This window comes from Bombina bombina, chromosome 3 (assembly GCF_027579735.1).
Source record: "Bombina bombina isolate aBomBom1 chromosome 3, aBomBom1.pri, whole genome shotgun sequence".
NCBI classification, from domain to species: Eukaryota; Metazoa; Chordata; class Amphibia; order Anura; family Bombinatoridae; genus Bombina; species Bombina bombina.
In genome coordinates this window covers 27,834,155-27,850,552 of record NC_069501.1, presented here as the reverse complement: position 1 = coordinate 27,850,552, position 16,398 = coordinate 27,834,155, and the positions used below count along the sequence as shown (strand labels likewise).

The 16,398-nt window shown below is 39.1% G+C and overlaps 1 protein-coding gene across 1 annotated transcript in view; it reads right to left on the bottom strand.

Moving 5' to 3' along the window:
• LOC128652810 (butyrophilin-like protein 10) overlaps positions 1 to 16,398 on the bottom strand; it is a 203,017-nt gene that overhangs the window by 109,473 nt on the left and 77,146 nt on the right. Inside the window, exon 2 of the mRNA XM_053705761.1 lies at positions 4,213 to 4,287. The gene's annotated coding sequence lies outside the window, so the exon portion shown is untranslated. The remainder of the gene's footprint in view (positions 1 to 4,212; positions 4,288 to 16,398) is intronic.

Here is a 16,398-nt window from a genome sequence, read left to right as displayed (position 1 = left end):
TGTTACATTCCTTATAAATATTGTATGCGGAGTCTGTACTATTTTCTTTTAATAATTTAAATGCCCTACGTTTTTTCCTAATTTCTCTTAACACATTTTTATTTAGCCATAACGGCTTAGTTTTTTTATTTTTATAACCATATGGTATGTATTGATATGTATATTTATTTAACACATTTTTAAATATTATCCATTTATCCTCTGTATTTTTATTAGAAAATACATTGTCCCAATTTATATTATTTAATGATTTCCTTAAATCGTTGAATTTTGCTTTCTTGAAATTAAAAGTCTTAGTTAAGCCTTTAAAACACTGCATATGAAAATAGATTTCAAATGTGACCATGTTATGATCACTGTTACCCAAATGTTCTTTAACTTCTATGTTTGATATTATATCTGTATTGTTTGATAGCACTAAATCCAATATAGCTTTACTCCTATTTGGCTCCTCTATTAATTGTGACAAGAAGTTATCCCTGAGAACATTTAAAAATCTATCCCCCTTAGCTGAATTACTAGTTTCATTGGCCCAGTTTATATCAGGGTAGTTAAAATCTCCCATAATTACAGCACTGTTATTAGCAGCCTTACCAATTTGGATAAGTAGTTAAGAGCTATCAAGCATCTACCCCCATAGACTGCTCTTTAGATTGTGACACCCCGATAACTATAGATGATCAACAGCCATCAACGTCCTCCAGTTTTTAACAAGAAAAATGAAATCCAGAGGAAATAAAATAGATGTAAAAGAGGAGAATAGAGAGGGGGAGATCAGTTTGCAATCTATTCCAGAGAAAAGGGATGACAAATTAAGAAATCACCAAAAAACAAGAAGAAGATAATTCCCAAGTACGGACTGTGATTAATTTGTCAGACCTCCAACTCTCTGGTGATGACATACCAGTACTTAACAAAAGAACTGGGTTTTTGTCCAACTGCTGATTTCAATCTATTCAATATCATCACCGATGTAACTAAATTGATTAGATAAATAGCTTTGAAAAAACACTTTTTTTCACATTAAGTTCCTGTGCTGTCACCTGAATATGAAGCAATTACTTCCAACTCTGTCCTAACACATCCCTCTATACCTGATAATGATTCTCAGTCTACCACATATGATATTGATTCTTATGAGCTAACCACCTTTCCTGACCAACTAACACTGCAGACATTAACTGAATTGCTAGGGACATCAGAAAGAAAAGTTGACCCCATTGAGAAACATCTAATATATAATAAACACCTTAGGGGGAAGAGTATTTTCTATCCAGTACAGGTAAAAGGCCATCTAATAGAAGTTTTCCAAGAAAAAGTTTAGAATGACCTCATAGAATTGCATGAAAAAATGAAAATAAGAAACAAACACAACAGCAAATATAGAGTTCATGGCAATTTGAGTAAACACCAATTCATATCTTTAAAATAATTGAGAAAAAAATGATAATATTTTGATAACAGATAAAGGTGGGCAATAGTGGTTCAAAATAGGGACTAATATTATGAAGAAACGATTAGACAATTAGAGGATGCTACCACTTACAGACCTATGAGCAATAACCCAACGTTAGTGTTCAAAAACAACAATTATTTAATCTATTGGGCACAGGTTAACAACTAGGTATCTTAGATGAAGAATTGTGTAGGTATTTGTTACCAAAACATCAGAAAATTGCTAACTTTAGGATAGTGCCAAAGATACACAAGAAGAGTTCTCCACCAGGATGCTCAATAGTTTCGGGAGTTAAGCTTTAAATGAACATTTGGGTGAGTGGTTGTATAACATACTACAACTGCTAGTGGTTACCCATCCAGCTTATCTAAATTACACTAAACACATACTTCAAAAACTAGAAAGAGTGGAGTGGAATGAGACATAAAACTGGTTAACAGTTGATGTCAGTTCTCTTTATTCGTGACTACCTCACCATTTAGGTAAGCTAGATAAGCAAGCAGTGGATTTTATTTTCTGAAAGAATCCAGTACCTTTGATGACAATTTAATTAAGTTTGTGATCCAGATTTTGGATTATCTGCTGACCCATATTTTTTTTCTGTTCAATGGTCTATTCTATCTCCAGATATTCGGATCTGCTATTGGGGCAAAGTTTGCCCCTTCATATGCAAACCTGTTTTCAGGTTGGTATAAGCGGTTCCACATATTTGGGGATAGGAATCCCTATTTGCAACACATTTCCATTTATGTTAGATATATTGATGATCTGTTAGTTAGGTGGGAGGGTGATGAATTCTTTGCAAAAGAGTTTGCGGGATATCTAAATGACGATTACAATTTGAAATTTACTTCAGAGTTTGAGGAGAAATACAATTTCTTGAGATTTCACTTAATAGTATATCAAACACCAAAAAAGTTGAAGTGGAGTTATATCTTAATTCTAAGAGCAGACTCAACCACCCATCCCACCTAAGGAGGTCCATTCTGCAAGGCCAGTTCATAAGACACAGACGCAATTGCACCCAGCTAAGTAGTTATAACAAGCATTATTTAGCACTGGCTAACAGGTTAGTACAATGAGGTTATAAATTGGACCAACTGGTGAAAACTAGAGCCCAAATTAGATCACTAGACAGGCAGACCCTACTAAAAAACAAAAGATCAGAACGGATTACAAAGGTACAAGATAATGTTAATAACAGTCTAACAATCTGGTCATTCTAAAAACCGACCAGACCCTAAAAACCATTGTAGCAGAGGTTGCAGGTTTATCCCAAAAAGAGCATCTACCTTGGGAGATGAACTTATTGAATATGTGTTTAAAGACCCTAAGACCAATGGAATGCTGGCTACATAGGAAATTATCTTTTAGATGTGGGAGGAATCCCTGCTTAGCCTGTAATTATATAACTATAGGGGAAAGCTTTGCCTCCAAGAGTAATAATAACTGCCATAAAATAATATACTGATTAGATTGCTGCTCATGATATTTATTTTATCTAATTACATTTAAAATAAGTAATAAACAATATACAGGTTTCACAAGCAGAATGGCCAAAGACCACATCAGGGAACACCTTAGAGACATAGGGGCCCATTTATCAAGCTCCGAATGGAGCTTGTGGGCCCCTGTTTCTGGCGAGTCTTCAGACTCGCCAGAAACACCAGTTATGAAGCAGCGGTCTAGACCGCTGCTCCATAACCCTGTCCGCCTGCTCTGAAGAGGCAGACAGGAATCACCGGAAATCAACCTGATCGAGTACGATCGGGTTGATTGACACCTCCCTGCTGGTGGCCGATTGGCCGCGAGTCAGCAGGGGGCGGCGTTGGATCAGGTCCGCAAGACCTTTAATAAATAGGCCCTATAGAATCTATATATCAACCCCAGTGGCAAAACATTTTTCTATACATCCAGAAGATATTAAAGCCTTCTCATTTCTAGTAATAGATTTCATTCTCCAAAACAGCAGAGCTGGGGATCGTTTTAGGATCCTATTAAATAAGGAAACCAAATGGATTTTTTCTTTAACACAAGAGATCCCCAAGATATAAATAAGAGATGGGATGCAGAGCTATACTATATGTGGAATTATAACATAAAAATGAATATAAAACAAATTTGTAATTTGTTTCTAATACTGCTACTACATATTGATAGTTACAATAGGACCTACCTGTACCAAGCCATACATTTACTAACTTACTAAGTTCCATTGTGTTTGCTAATAAATCTGATAGTTATAACATCCCACGTTTGGTTGAAGTTCCCAGTTCAATAAAATAAGACTAGGGATTATGGTGAATTGTTTTTATTCATTGCATATATTGTCATTATTTTAAACTTTGTATATGTCTAGCAGGATGGATAGTGTAACAATAACATCATTGAAATTGTTGATCTAGACAAAAAATTTGCAACATTTACTCTAATAACGCACTATACATATGTTTCCAATGATAATGAATGTTTCTTCTTCTTTTCTCCTACCAACTAGTGATGTCATAAACATATTATTTTTTAATTGGTTAAGAGTGAATTAATTAAAAAACATACACAACAAATAAAAAAGGCGCTAACACTCCTTTTAAAATGTAAGTAATAATTATTAATTAACTCTGCCTATTTTTAAATAAAATTGCTCAAATAAACATCACAAAAAACACATCACATAAAGATTAAAACCAGTGTACACTGCTAATAACACAGCAAATTAAACAATATTACCACATTTAGATAATGAAGAAAATTCATACACCACTTGAGTCCTCTGCTGCTTGTTTGCCAAATGTATCCTTCACACCAAATGCAGTAGGGCAGGAACTTTCACTCTAAAAGAAAAAAGCACAAAGAAAAGACTCAAGTGCAATAAAACACACAATTGCAACTGCGCTCAAAAGTTAACACTTACAATGTTTATTCAAAATAAATGCACATTAAAACACAGCTTCTCTCATCCAAAGCAAATACTCGGAATACTCAGCTACTTCAAACCGCTTCCTCTTCTGTGGTATGAACTCCTTCTCAGAGGTCCGCCGGAACTCTCAACATAGGGAGGAAACTTGCTCTTATGGCTACGGTAGCCCTGAATGTCCAAAAAGTAGAGCGTTCTGTTCCTAGGACTACGGTTGCTCTAGAGGTCCAAAACAGTAATGTGCAGTCACTAGAGGCAGGTGAGGCAGTGCTTCACCTCTCATATGGGCAAAAATATATATTTTTTTTTATTGGCTTTTAAAAAAAAAATGTAATTTTTTTCCCCCAGCATTTTTTTTTCACAGCTACATGTTGTGCAATGGAGAAGCACAAGCCTGCCCACCATTACATAACATGCTGCGCCACCTACTGGATGAAAGTGGTTAAGATCATTGCATGGCCCATAAGTGCTTATTTGAGGCAGTCCTATTTGGGCTGAACCAATCCAGTGAGAGGCATTAGTAAGTGGAACTTAGGATTGGGGCTGGATGTTAAATCATATAAAACAAAACAAAAACGGAAAAAAACAACTTTCATATATTTTGTTGCTGTCCTGTGAACCTGCTAGCTTTCCTAAAGTGAAAAAGAGAGTTCTGTTCTTCCCCTCTAAGTGCAGTGGAATGTGCCACTGTCACTTCCTAAATCCTTATACAGAGCAGGAATAGATGCAGAGAGAGCAGTGTTTCAGCCACATCTTATTAAAGTAAGATTTTACTGAAAGGGATTCTGTTAGTGAAAATGATAATTTAATGAATGCGGTTTAGTGTTTTTTTTACTCTTTTACAGCAAAGGATCGTTTTTTTGTATTTTGTTTACTCAAAATTTACACCCAATAACTTAGCAGCTTGCCTCTGTACTTCACACTAATTTATAGTCTCATTTTCTGAACTCTCTGTAGCTCTGCTGTTTTATTACTTAAAATGCAGTGGTCCCTCTCCCCCCCCTTGTGTGTGTGTGTGTGTCTCTCTCTCTCTATCCATCTCTCTCCTTATATGTTGTTCTCCCCCATGGTCTCTTTCTCTCTCTGTCTCTCTTCCTCCCCCTCTGACTCTCTCATCCCTTATGTGTCTCTCTAACCCTCTGTGTGTGATTGTGTGTCTCTCTCTTTCTCTCTCTCTAACCCTCTGTGTGTGATTGTGTCTCTCTCTCTCTGTGTCTCTCTCTAACCCTCTGTGTGTGATTGTGTCTCCCTCTCTAACCCTCTGTGTGTGATTGTGTCTCTCTCTCTCTTTCTCTCTCTCTCTAACCCTCTGTGTATGATTGTGTCTCTCTCTCTTTCTCTCTCTAACCCTCTGTGTATGATTGTGTCTCTCTCTCTTTCTCTCTCTTTAACCCTCTGTGTGTGATTGTGTCTCTCTCTCTCTCTGTGTCTCTCTCTAACCCTCTGTGTGTGATTGTGTCTCTCTCTCTCTAACCCTCTGTGTGTGATTGTGTCTCTCTCTCTTTCTCTCTCTCTCTAACCCTCTGTGTGTGATTGTGTCTCTCTCTCTTTCTCTCTATCTCTCTCTAACCCTCTGTGTATGATTGTGTCTCTCTTTCTTTCTCTCTAACCCTCTGTGTGTGATTGTGTCTCTCTCTTTCTCTCTCCCTCTCTAACCCTCTGTGTATGATTGTGTCTCTCTTTCTCTCTCTCTAACCCTCTGTGTGTGATTGTGTCTCTCTCTCTAACCCTCTGTGTGTGATTGTGTCTCTTTCTCTCTCTCTAACCCTCTGTGTGTGATTGTGTCTCTCTTTCTTTCTCTCTCTCTCTCTAACCCTCTGTGTGTGATTGTGTCTCTCTCTCTTTCTCTCTCTAACCCTCTGTGTGTGATTGTGTCTCTCTTTCTCTCTCTCTAACCCTCTGTGTGTGATTGTGTCTCTCTCTCTTTCTCTCTCTCTAACCCTCTGTGTGTGATTGTGTCTCTCTTTCTCTCTCTCTCTCTCTCTCTCTCTCTCTCTCTCTCTCTCTCTCTCTCTCTCTCTCTCTCTCTCTCTAACCCTCTGTGTGTGATTGTGTCTCTCTCTTTCTCTCTCTCTCTCTCTCTCTCTCTCTCTCTCTCTAACCCTCTGTGTATGATTGTGTCTCTCTTTCTCTCTCTCTTTCTAACCCTCTGTGTGTGATTGTGTCTCTCTCTCTTTCTCTCTCTCTAACCCTCTGTGTGTGATTGTGTCTCTCTCTTTCTCTCTCTTCTCTCTCTCTAACCCTCTGTGTATGATTGTGTCTCTCTCTCTTTCTCTTTCTCTAAACCTCTGTGTGTGATTGTGTCTCTCTCTCTAACCCTCTGTGTGTGATTGTGTCTCTCTCTCTCTCTCTTTCTCTCTCTCTCTAACACTCTGTGTGTGATTGTGCCTCTTTCTCTCTCTCTCTAACCCTCTGTGTGTGATTGTGTCTCTTTCTCTCTCTCTAACCCTCTGTGTGTGATTGTGTCTCTCTCTCTCTCTTTCTCTCTCTCTCTCTAACCCTCTGTGTGTGATTGTGTCTCTCTTTCTTTCTCTCTCTCTCTAACCCTCTGTGTGTGATTGTGTCTCTCTCTAACCCTCTGTGTGTGATTGTGTCTCTCTTTCTCTCTCTCTCTCTAACCCTCTGTGTGTGATTGTGTCTCTCTCTTTCTCTCTCTCTAACCCTCTTTGTGTGATTGTGTCTCTCTCTTTCTCTCTCTCTAACCCTCTTTGTGTGATTGTGTCTCTCTCTTTCTCTCTCTCTAACCCTCTGTGTATGATTGTGTCTCTCTCTCTTTCTCTAACCCTCTGTGTGTGATTGTGTCTCTCTCTCTAACCCTCTGTGTGTGATTGTGTCTCTCTCTTTCTCTCTCTCTCTCTCTCTCTCTCTCTCTCTCTCTAACACTCTGTGTGTGATTTTGCCTCTTTCTCTCTCTCCCTAACCCTCTGTGTGTGATTGTCTCTCTCTCTTTCTCTCTCTAACCCTCTGTGTGTGATTGTGTCTCTCTTTCTCTCTCTCTCTAACCCTCTGTGTGTGATTGTGTCTCTCTCTCTCTCTCTCTCTCTCTCTCTCTCACACCCTCTGTGTGTGATTGTCTCTCTCTCTTTCTCTCTCTAACCCTCTGTGTATGATTGTGTCTCTCTCTCTTTCTCTCTCTCTAACCCTCTGTGTGTGATTGTGTCTCTCTCTCTCTCTCTCTCTCTCTCTCTCTCTCTAACTCTCTGTGTGTGATTGTGTCTCTCTCTATTTCTCTCTCTCTCTCTAACCCTCTGTGTGTGATTGTGTCTCTCTCTCTCTCTCTCTAACCCTCTGTTTGTGATTGTGTCTCTCTTTCTCTAACCCTCTGTATGTGATTGTGTCTCTTTCTCTCTCTCTAACCCTCTGTGTGTGATTGTGTGTCTCTCTCTCTCTAACCCTCTGTGTGTGATTGTGTCTCTCTCTATTTCTCTCTCTCTAACCCTCTGTGTGTGATCGTGTGTCTCTTTCTCTCTCTCTAACCCTCTGTGTGTGATTGTGTCTCTTTCTCTAACCCTCTGTATGTGATTGTGTCTCTTTCTCTTTCTCTCTCTCTAACCCTCTGTGTGTGATTGTGTCTCTCTTTCTCTCTCTTTATTTCTCTCTCTCTAACCCTCTGTATGTGATTGTGTCTCTTTCTCTTTCTCTCTCTCTAACCCTCTTTGTGTGATTGTGTCTCTTTCTCTCTCTCTAACCCTCTGTGTGTGATTGTGTCTCTCTTTCTCTCTCTTTATTTCTCTCTCTCTAACCCTCTGTGTTTGATTGTCTCTCTCTCTCTCTCTCTCTCTCTCTAACCCTCTGTGTGTTATTGTGTGTCTCTCTCTCTTTCTCTCTCTCTAACCCTCTGTGTGTGATTGTGTCTCTCTCTCTTTCTCTCTCTAACCCTCTGTGTGTGATTGTGTCTCTCTTTCTCTCTCTCTCTAACCCTCTGTGTGTGATTGTGTCTCTTTCTCTCTCTCTCTCTCTCTCTCTCTCTCTCTAACCCTCTGTGTGTTATTGTGTGTCTCTCTCTCTCTTTCTCTCTCTCTAACCCTCTGTGTGTGATTGTGTCTCTCTCTCTTTCTCTCTCTAACCCTCTGTGTGTGATTGTGTCTCTCTTTCTCTCTCTCTCTAACCCTCTGTGTGTGATTGTGTCTCTTTCTCTCTCTCTCTCTCTCTCTCTCTCTCTCTCTCTCTCTCTCTCTCTAACCCTCTGTGTGTGATTGTGTCTCTCTTTCTCACTCTCTAACCCTCTTTGTGTGATTTTGTCTCTCTTTCTCTAACCCTCTGTATGTGATTGTGTCTCTCTCTCTCTTTCTCTCTCTCTAACCCTCTGTGTGTGATTGTCTCTCTCTTTGCATTTTCTCTCTCTCTAACCCTCAATGTGTGATTGTGTCTCTCTCTTTCTCTCTCTCTAACCCTCTGTGTGTGATTGTCTCTCTCTTTCTCTCTCTCTCTAACCCTCTGTGTGTGATTGTGTCTCTCTCTCTCTCTCTTTCTCTCTCTCTCTAACCCTCTGTGTGTGATTGTGTCTCTCTCTCTCTCTTTTTCACTCTCTCTAACCCTCTGTGTGTGATTGTGTCTCTCTCTCTTTCTCTCTCTCTCTAACCCTCTGTGCGTGATTGTGTCTCTCTCTCTCTCTTTTTCACTCTCTCTAACCCTCTGTGTGTGATTGTCTCTCTCTCTCTCTCTCTCTCTCTCTCTCTCTTTCTCTCTAACCCTCTGTGTCTCTCTCCCCCCGTCTCTCCCTTTCCCCCGAGTGCTTTTCTGTGATTCTGTCTACCTTTTATTTATTTAATTAATGAATTGGTAGTGCCATCTGATGGTGTGGCTTTATTTAAAGGGGTGGGGTCAAGCGCCCCACCATCTTTAAATTTCTCCAGCCGCCACTGGATCAAGACATTTTTATATTTACTGAATAATGAAAGAATCTATAAGCATAATTTGCAGCATTAAAGTAAAAAGTATGTTTTAAACATATTTTAATGGGCATGGATTTCTAGATCTCATAATCAGAGCAAGCATTGTGTTATCTGGCAAGAGTTTCTGTTACAATCCTTTTAGACTAAAATCAGATGTTTACTAAGTTGACCAGTTTTCCAAGACACCATTTAAAGGGACATGAAACCCATATGAAACCCATATGCAAATTTAAATAACTTTTCAATTTACATCTAATATCTAATTGTCTTCATTCTTTTGATATCCTTTGTTGAAAATCATATCTAAATATGCTCAGTAGCTGCTGATTGGTGGCTGCACATAGATACCTCATGTGATTGGCTCACCCATGTGCATTGCTATTTCTTCAACAAAGGATATCTAAAGAATGAAGGCATATCCTAGTCATTGCCTCAACAGCCTCTGACGTCACTGCACATCACAGGTCCAAAATTAACCTGTAATTACCCCAACGCGTTTCATCTGCTACCGTGCAGACTTTCTCAAGGAGGATAGTAATTAAGTAAGTAAATATGGCACAACTGACTATCACCTATTATCTTTGATAAAGCGCATTCACCTAAATTACAAGTTATCACACTTTCCATAGCGCCGCCATTACAAGCTACAAAAAACCCTTCTTGTGTTGTGCGATATGGTGCATTAATAAGCTCCATACCGCACACAAGCCAAGTCCTGGCTTGAAGTGCTCGTGCACGTATCTCCCCATAGACATCAGTGGAGAGAAAGTGTTAGAAAAAAAACACCTGCAATTGCGGAATGGCATGCCCCATTGATGTCTATAGAGACAAGAAGGTTTGTTATAAATCTAACACCCTAACATAAACCCCTAGTCTAAATACCGCTAATCCGCCGCCCCCGACATCGCCAACACTAAATAAAGCCATTAACCCCTAAACTGCCGCCCTCTACATCGCCAACAGTAAATAAAACTATTTACCCCTAGTCCGCTGCCCAGGGCCGCCACTAGAAATTTTGGGGCCCCTGACTTAGCCATTGATCAGCCCCCCCCCCCCCCTTGACATGTGCAATTTTTGACCAAGTGACTAAAACGTATATATGCACTTTATTCTTAAGTCTCTATTTAAACTTGGAAATGTTGTAAAGGTAGTAACATACACACACACAGACACACTCATACACTGAAACACACACACTCACACATAAGGATTCACATATAGACACTCTAGCAGACACGCAAAGAAACACACTCAGACACAGACACCCAAATAGACACTCAGCACTTGTTTACATTGACCTGACAGGTAATGAGGTAGACCAGCTTTGTAAAAAAAGGCGATTTAGAAAACAAAATATGGAGTTCTTATTATCTTTTTGTAAAGGAAGATGCCAACAGCATGCAGTGGCTGAAAGGAAGGGCCCTGAACTGCCTAAACAATAATTTAAAGGTTATATGGTGGATTAGGTGACTTCCGGAAAGGTCTCATTAGTCTCAAAGTCTGTAGAAAGATGTGAATAATCAGTAGTAAGGTCAAAATGTCCTAAAAAGGAACAGATAATGGACACACACACACAGACAAACTCAAACTTACACATACACCCAAGGAAACACCGACAGAGACAGCCTCAGAAAACACACACACACACAGACACCCACAGAAAACACACAAAGACATACACACACCCTCACGGAGACACCAACAGAATACACACACCATCACAGAGACATCCACATAAAACACAGACATACATACATACACACACACACACACACACACCCTCACAGAGACATCCACAGAAAACACAGACATATACACCCACCCTCACAGAGGCATCCAGGGAAAATACACAAAGACAAAACATACACACTCACAGAGACACCCATAGAAAAAGCTCAAAGACATATGCACACACCCTCACAGACATCCACAGAAAATACACAAAGACATACACACCCACCCTCACAGAGAGACCCACAGAAAAAAAACACATACACACTCATAGAGACACAAACCAAAGCACAAAGAAATAAACACAGACACCAACAGAAACACTCACAGTAGGAAACATTTAGGCACCTTGCATCCCCTAAATCAACAGTGTGTGGCATGCATGATATATATATATATATATATATATATATATATATATATATATATATATATATATATATATGTAGATATCTAAAAAGACAAGCGCACAGAGACACCTCTCATAGTGCAGATCAATTGGGTTTATTTACACAAACATTTAAAATACAAGATAAGCTGTGGAGGGTATTCCTTACTCACAAATATGACCTCAATCGAAATGAGGTAAGATAAGGCAATTGGATACTCAAAGTGTCCCCACTTATAGCCTGGAAAACGCCGGGCTGTAAAGGCAGTCCTCAAATCTCAATTCCGTAGATGAGGCTTAGTATTATTCTCTCCGGTAATAGTGGTCACAGTTCCTCATATGCTTGTTAGCAATCACAGATGAACTTGGGTAAATATAGCACAATATGCTCTATTCAGAGCTGTAAAATACCGCTATGCTTCTCTTGTAATGCTTAAAGAGAGCTCTCGGCGTGTCTGTCGGCAGTGACGTAAGGTGGGCGTGGCCTTACGCCTTTCACGGTAAACAACCGCTTCGTCAGAGGCTTCAAGCGCTTGTCTTTTTAGATATCTACAGCTGTACTACATCACTCAATCAGAACCTTGGGTGTTTCCTTGACGAGCTGCACTGAAATCATCTCCCTGCACATTTTCCACAGGAATATCATCAGAAGGATAAGACTGTCTTTTTTTAAATTCTAAATTATTCTATAATTGTTTCAAAATTATTTTATAATGTTTTTTACTTTATATTTCATGTATATCTGAATATTTTATATAGATTTAAATATAGGCTCACTTTTCACTGACAATAGTGATTAATTTTCAGGTTGTTTATCATAACACACTTGAAATTAGATCTGTTTCTAGAGAAACAATAGAACTATTAAGTTAATCTATTGTATTCTCTACAACTATTTTAAACTAGTACAATCATTTTAAAACTAGTACATATAAGTGTGCGCAACTTTTCTTTTATTTTCTAAAGGCAAGATTCACTAGTTGAGTCCTCTTTTGGAATTTAAACTAATTCATTTATATATATATATATATATATATATATATATATATATATATATATATATATATATATATATATATATATATATATATATATATATAAATACATATCTGCCAAAAGGGCACCTACCATTTGTGTATTGAGGAGGAAACATTTCTGCTTGGTTTAAAATATAGAATTTCTACAGCATTGTCAAATAATCATAAATACACTGCTGCAAAAACTAAGTGTTTTTATGGACCCCTGGCCCCACCATACAACTACTACCACACTGAAGTTACAATCCGAAATTGCACAAAGAAATAAAAAACATTTGCTAAGTAAGTCCTACCTCCTCTGCAAATGAAAGTGATCTGCCGTCTGACTCAGGCACACACTGTACAAAGTGCCAAGTCTGTCTCACACTGTGCATAGTGGTTTAGTGCACACTCAGAAATCCTCTCAAATGCTAATACTTTACTCCTTGTAATAACATTTCCCATGCTCAATAGCACTCTGCTGTAGTACCCACTGGTGGCTGCCAAAATTTTTTTAGTTCTTGCCTCATGGGGCCCCCCTGGCCCATTGGGCCCCTGACAGGAGTCACCCCTGTCACCCCCTGATGGCGGCCCTGCCGCTGCCTACCCGCATCGCCATCACTAAATAAACCTATAAAAAAGGCCATCACTAAATAAACCGGTAGTAAATGAAATCCAAGAAAAGAGCAGTCCAGGCAATCCAATAGTGTAAAAATAAAAAGTCAATCTTTATTCGATAAAACACAGATCAGCAACAGGCCGCAATGAGGGATAAAACAGGTCTGAGCAGTCTGACCAATTTCAGTCGTTTAGACTTTAATCATGGACACAAAACCGGTCAGACTGCTCAGACCTGTTTTATCCCTCATTGGAGGCTGTTGCTGTTCTGTGTTTTATTGGATTATGGAATAAAAATTGGCATTTTATTTTTACACTATTGGATTGCCTGGACTGCTCTTTTCTTGGATTTCGTTTTCTATACACTATACGGAGTACAGGGACTCTGTTCCCTTCACTGAGCATGTCCGGGAATCAGGGCCTGTGATTGGCTGAACGTCATTGCCTCACTTTCGCCTAGATTACGAGTCTTGCGTTAGTCTTAAAAAGCAGCACTGAGAGGTCCCAACGCTGCTTTTTAACGCCCGCTGGTATTAAGAGTCTGGCAGGTACAGGTGTACCGCTCACTTTTTTTCCACAACTCGAGCATACCGCAAATCCACTTACATCAATTGTGTATCCTATCTTTTCAATGGGACTTGCATAACACCGGTATTACGAGTCTTGGAAAAAGTGAAAGGTACAGCCTCTCCTGTCAAGACTGATACCGCATTTAAAAGTCAGTAGTTAAGAGTTTTATGGGCTAACGCCGTAACATAAAACTCTTAACTAAAGTGCTAAAAAGTACACTAACACCCAAAAACTACCTATTAACCACTAAACCGAGGCCCCCCCCACATCACAAACACTATATTACAAATTTTAACCCCTAATCTGCCTAACCAGACATCGCCACCACTTCAATAAATGTATTAACCCATAAACCGCCGCACTCCCGTCTCGCAAACATTAGTTAAATATTATTAACCCCTAATCTGCCGTCCCTAACATCGCCGACACCTACCTACATTTATTAACCCCTAATCTGCCGACCCCAACGTCGCCGCCACTATATTAAATTTATTAACCCCAAAATCTAAGTCTAACCCTAACCCTAACACCCCCCTAACTTAAATATTATTTAAATAAATCAAAATAAAATTACTACAATTAAATAAATTATTACTATTTAAAACTAAATACTTACCTATAAAATAAACCCTAAAATAGCTACAATATAATATATACAATATACAATAATTACATTGTAGCTAGCTTAGGTTTTATTTTTCTTTTACAGGCAACTTTGTATTTATTTTAACTAGGTACAATAGTTATTAAATAGTTATGAACTATTTAATAACTTCCTAGTTAAAATAAATACAAATATACCTGTAAAATATATCCTAACCTAAGATACAATTACACCTAACACTACACTACAATTAAATAAATTACCTAAATTAACTACAATTAATTACAATTAAATTAAATAAACTAAATGGCAAAAAACAAACAAACACTAAAGTACAGAAAATAATAAAATAATTACAAGTTTTTTAAATTAATTACACCTAATCTAATCCCCCTAATAAATAAAAAAAACAAAAAAAACAATAAAAATCCCTACCCTATACTAAATTACAAATAGCCCTTAAAAGGGCTTTTTGCGGGGCATTGCCCCAAAGTAATCAGCTCTTTTAGCTGTAAAAAAAAGACAATACCCCCCAACATTGCAACCCACCACCCACACACCCAACCCTACTCTAAAACCCACCCAATCCCCCCTTAATAAAACCTAACACTACCCCCTTGAAGATCACCCTACCTTGAGACGTCTTCACCCAACCGGGCAGAAGTGGTCCTCCAGACGGTCCGAAGTCTTCATCCTATCTGGGCAAGAGAGGTCCTCCAGACGGGCAGAAGTCTTCATCCTGGCGGTGTGGGTCCATCTTCAAGACATCCGACGCGGAGCATCCTCTTTGTTCGACGGCGACTGGAACAATGACGGGTCCTTTAAATGACGTAATCCAAGATGGCGTTCCTTCAATTCCGATTGGCTGATAGAATTATATCAGCCAAACGGAATTAAGGAAAAAAAATCCTATTGGCTGATTAGAACAGCCAATAGGATTGAGCTTGCATACTATTGGCTGATTTGAACAGCCAATAGAATGCGAGCTCAATCCTATTGGCTGATTGGATCAGCCAATAGGATTTTTTCTACCTTAATTCCGATTGGCTGATAGAATTCTATCAGCCAATTGGAATTGAAGGGATGCCATCTTGGATGACGTCATTTAAAGGGCCCTTCATTGTTCCAGTCGCCGTTGAACGAAGAGGATGCTCCGCGTCAGATGTCTTGAAGATGGACCCGCTACTCATTTTAGCCTGGAACTGCTATACCACTTGCATGGGGCGGGAGATCTTATTACCCCAGTCCCCATAGTTTTGCTTATCTGGCTCTACTAGCCTTACCTACGGACTGCCTGGCTACTGAGACATAACAGTATCAAGACTTACTTTTGTTTTCCTGACATATGACCCGGATCCGCTGATATATACCACAAACCTCCTCCTGTTTTATTTTAACTAAATAAACCTATTAACCCCTAATCTGCCGCCCCGACATTGCAAACACTAAATAAACCTATTAACCCCTGTCGACCACCCACATTGCTACTACTAAAATAAACCTATTAACCCCTAAACCGCCAACCCCCACATCACTACTACTAAAATAAATCTATTAACCCCTAAACCGCTAACCCCCACATCGCTACTACTAAAATAAATCTATTAACCCCTAAACCGCCAACCCCCCACATTGCTACTACTAAAATAAACCTATTAACCCCTAAACTGCCAACCCCCACATCACGACTACCTAAATTAAACTTTTAACCCCTAAACCTAACAGCCCCTAACTTTAAATTAAAGTTACACTATAACTACCTTCAAATAAATAAAACCCTAGGTTTAGGGGTTAATAGTTTAATTTAGGTAGTCTCAATGTGGGGGTTCGGTGGTTTAGGGGTTAATAGGTTTATTTAGTGTTGGCGATGTGGGGGTCGGCGGTTTAGGGGTTAATAGTTTTAATATTAGTAGTAGCGATGTGGGGGCTCAGCGGTTTAGGGGTTAATAGGTTTATTTTAGTAGTAGCGATGTGAGGGGTTGGCTGTTAAGGGGTTAATAGGTTTATTTAGTAGTAGCGATGTGGGGGGTCGGCGGTTTAGGGTTTAATAGGTTTATTTAGTGTTGGCGATGTGGGTGAGCAGCGGATTAGGGGTTTAATATAGTATTTGTAAATGAGGGAGATGGCGGTTTAGGGGTTAATAGGTAGTTTATAGTTTTAGTGTACTTTGTGACATTTTTGATTTGCAAAATCCATAACTACTGGT